Source organism: Pyxicephalus adspersus, chromosome 6, assembly GCF_032062135.1.
Source record: "Pyxicephalus adspersus chromosome 6, UCB_Pads_2.0, whole genome shotgun sequence".
NCBI classification, from domain to species: domain Eukaryota; kingdom Metazoa; phylum Chordata; class Amphibia; order Anura; family Pyxicephalidae; genus Pyxicephalus; species Pyxicephalus adspersus.
The window spans coordinates 77,882,850-77,886,968 of NC_092863.1; the positions used below are offsets into that span (position 1 = coordinate 77,882,850).

The 4,119-nt window shown below is 40.4% G+C and overlaps 1 protein-coding gene across 1 annotated transcript in view; it reads left to right on the forward strand.

Moving 5' to 3' along the window:
• The first annotated feature begins 2,528 nt into the window (after positions 1–2,528).
• The window catches only part of POLK (DNA polymerase kappa), a 53,258-nt gene continuing 51,667 nt past the window's right edge, over positions 2,529–4,119 (forward strand). Inside the window, exons 1-2 of the mRNA XM_072413964.1 lie at positions 2,529–2,648; positions 4,011–4,065. The gene's annotated coding sequence lies outside the window, so the exon portion shown is untranslated. The remainder of the gene's footprint in view (positions 2,649–4,010; positions 4,066–4,119) is intronic.

Here is a 4,119-nt window from a genome sequence, read left to right on the forward strand (position 1 = left end):
GAAACTGTTGGTGAAGCTGGGATGTGTCGGGGTCCTGACAAACAACACTGAGTGTAGCATATGCATATTGTATCTAAAAGTGATAAAGAGATTTGATTTGGCTACATATACAGTGATTTAGATACAGGGCATATTGTAATGGATAATTGAATTATAAATTGCTCTTTGGTGCCTTGTATGCCTATTGCTTCCAATCTCATGGCTTGGTAAACCAATGACATTACAAAAAAAGTACTGAGCCAATCACACATGCAAGTAATGACATTTATAGAGCTCTAGTGTTGTCAGTTTTAAGCAACAAAAATCTTCATTTTTCTGCCATAAGAAATCTACTTTAAAATGAATGCATGATTATCTTTTTTAACCCCAACTCCATTTAGGGTAAAAAATTAACCCTGCATTGTGGCTAGTTCCACAACGGAAGGATTGCAGCATCTTTTGTAAGGGGCCTTGTGCTGTGGTCACAAGCCTTATGCCATCCCCTATATTGCAGGACCAATACATTCATAGATTACACAGTATTGGTAACACTGCGACCAGTCAGGTTCCTTATTGCGGTAGGGCAATGTCTCTTTTGCAATAAAATAAACTTACCTGCCAGGTCACAATTTATAAATTACTCTCACCTCTCCCTCACTCCATTGTGGGCCTGCCCATTTTCACCCGGTGCTCTTCTGAGTTTGGGATCTTCAGCCATCTTGGTTTGGCCAGGCTGTAGGGACAGAGGTGCACCTGAATTTAGTCCGGCCAATGTACCATGCTGGGTACACTGGACTGTGCATGTGCAGCTCAGTGTAAATTGAGAAAGTGATTGTGAAAAATGAAGGTAAGTTTATTTTATTGCAGAAGAAACAACACCTATCCATTCTGCAGTAATAAACCTGCCTGCTGATGATTTTTTTTCTTTTTTAAAGAGTACCTAAACTCAGAAAAAATTTTTTTTTTTTTTTCTATGCACACCCTTTTTAAAAAAAAAAAAAGTGTAGCACTGCTCACTAATTCTCAATCTCCTAGGCCAGAGTTAGGCAAAGATACGGCCTAGCCAGTATTCCAGTCCAGCCTAACGCCACCCTATTTATTTATTGTTGAATCGGGCCTAATTGAATTGTTGCGTTATTGCGAATTCCTGCAATATCATCAATATCATCAAGTTCCCGCATAGCAACCCCAATTACTATGCGTAAAGAGCAGAAGCAACGCACTGCTACCAGTCTCCGGAAGGTTGACCTCTAACGTCGTGTCTTCAACCCCAAATGGACTGACGAATTATTCTTCGTCCAATGTGGCAACAGAGCCCTGTGTTTAGTGTGCAACAACACCAACAGCACTTTCAAGCGGTTGAAGCACGCGCACATGTATAGAGACTACACTGCGGATGAGCGGAAGACTAAGGCTGCTCACTTGCAGTCACGGTTGAAAAAACCTTTCCTTGGACACCTTGATACTTCTTGCCTAGTGTTCCTTCTTGACCTCCTGGCCTAGTAGTCCAAAAAATCTGCCGACCCCTGGCCTAGGCGATTGAGAATAAATGTGAGCACAAAGCCTCCTGGGATACCTACGTCTTGCATCCCAGGAGGCTCTTGGGTGCTCCTTCTGCGCATGCCTGAGCATCTCGCGCATGCACAGAATGAGCCGTTTTGTGAAAAGAGAAAAATTTGTTGATCTCACGCATGCACAATGAGATCTGCAATTTTTCTTTCCAACCTAGGAAGAAGAACCAGGAAGAAAAGGTGAAGATGGCGCCAGGATGATGTGGGACCAGATGGAAGATCGGACTGCCCTGCGGGATTAAAGGTAAATATTTTTTTTTTGTTTTAGGCACTTTTCAGTTTAGTTCCTCTTTATTTTTAGGTGTGCTTTAAATCTGATCTCTAAGCAGGGCACAAATTATGGCAGTTCTGTGATATTATTAAAAGAGACATCATTTTATTTTTTTGACATTTACCTGATTTAACCTTTAATCTGCCTATTGCAGTTCCTATACAGTTGTGCTGATATGATGAGATTGTAGTTAGAGGGATAAGATAATTTTTTATAAAAATTATCTTTTATTTTTGTATTTTTATAGTGCAGACACAGCACTTTACAAAGTTCATAGTCAGCGCTACTAACTGTCCCTCAAAGGGGCTCACAATCTATCATCTCTACCATAGTCATATGCTAATACATAGTCTAATTTTGGGGTGAATCCAATTACCCTAACTGCATGTTAATTGCAAATTACTTCCAAAGGTTCATCCCAAGCATGATGATTGGTGCACTACCAGAATCAGGATAGAGGAAAGTACATTCACAACTAGAACCTAGTAACAAAGTATGTACTTCAGACCCACAGAAAAAAGTCACCCATACTTACATGCAGAAATAAAACTTTACCTAGCCTATGTTATATGAAAATAACTAATATTAAAAATGCAAGTTCTTTCTCCTAGGAAGAAAAATACATTAGATACAGACTTATTGCAGCATTTCTGGAAAGATTCCCTTAACAAAGATGGCCGCCGTGACTTCGCTGGTAGGAGGGACATTCCGGTAGTAGGAGGAAGCTGTTTGCTATTAACACGAAAGGAAGCTGTTATAGTACGTGAATGGAGGGAAATAGAAAATAATAATATCTCCGTGCTGACATTCTTCGGGCTATTGAACAGGTGGGTGTGTGATGATGGACAGATGCCATACACTGGGTCAGTCTATGGACTGTGCATTGCCAGGGCTTATATAAGAAGGCTGCTGGTGGGGGGGACAAGTTGCTCCACTGTCGTCCACCATAAAATTGAGTCGCTGGGATTTTGCTGCTATAGGCTTTGGCAGCAGTTGTAGTAATAAATAACTGGTGCTACTATAGTGTGATTCCTACCATCATTTTTGTTCCTACCTAGCCTTCCACTCCAGAAGCTTCTTTGTTTACCTTAGTAACCATTATAGTATCATAGCAACCGCCCCTACTAAAAAAAAAAAAAAACTACTTCACCTTCTATTTCATGAAGATTCCCATTAAAAAAAAATAACTGACCTATTTCATTAAAATCCCATTAATATTAGCCGTTGAAACCAGTAGAAACAAGCATACCCTTAGAACATTTTCTGTATGTCGGTGTGGTGCAAAGACTCTGGGGTAATGTCTGAACATGTCCACCACCATGGAGAGGTCTGGGATATTGCATCTTCTTCCCAGCAATAACACCTGCAGATAAATATTTCCATCGTCACAGCTTATAAAAATAGGGAGGGTTATTATTTTCTACAGAAGCTTATATGTTGTTTAATAAAAGCCATGAAATAGTTTACAGGTTGGTGGTGGATTGGTAAAGGGGGTTATATAATCTAGGAGAGAAGATGGGCTCAGAAGTTAGTAACCGCATAGTGCCGCAGGGACCAGGAGATTGGCACTTGAGAAGTAGAACTATAATTCTACATAACACAAAAAAATCTGATCAGTCAGCATACTTATTGCAAAAGGGACAGGTGGAACCTGGAAGAGGACATCGCCTTTCCCTTCTGCAAAAACGCTTGTAACTGATTGCAGATTTTTATTTTTAACATTTAGTTCCACATTAACCCTTGTACAAATGTCCGTTTACTGTAGCCAAGAGTGAGACGAGAATTGGAGATCAAGCAGCACACAGCTGTGCTCTCCTACATAGTAAAGCAGCCATTGGCGATCAATGGCTTATCAATCCACCATGTCCCCCTTACCTAGTGGATTGATAAGCCGTTGATTACCAATGGCTGCTATGTACAAATAGATTTTCACCCAAGTGGAGCACACATTGCTTTAGGCTGTGTTCGGACTGGCGGTATTTTACCACATTGTTTCCTGTCCCAGGTGCCCACAGTCAAGCACTAAGTGCACAGAAGTGGAACATCTAACAGAGCGGTTCCAGCGGTTTCTAGTTGTTTTTTTGTTTTGAAACCAAATGTAAATCATGATCTACTGTACAAAAGGAAGACCAGTTGTTTCCCTTAATTATATATTTAATTTTAAAATAAAATTTTTCATATATTTATAGGCTGGTTGTGTGACACCCAGGATACTCATTGTCTACAGATCCTATCCAGCAGTTGGTATGTGTATGCAAGGTGCCATGGTGGTGATGCTTGATATCAGTACAATAGCCA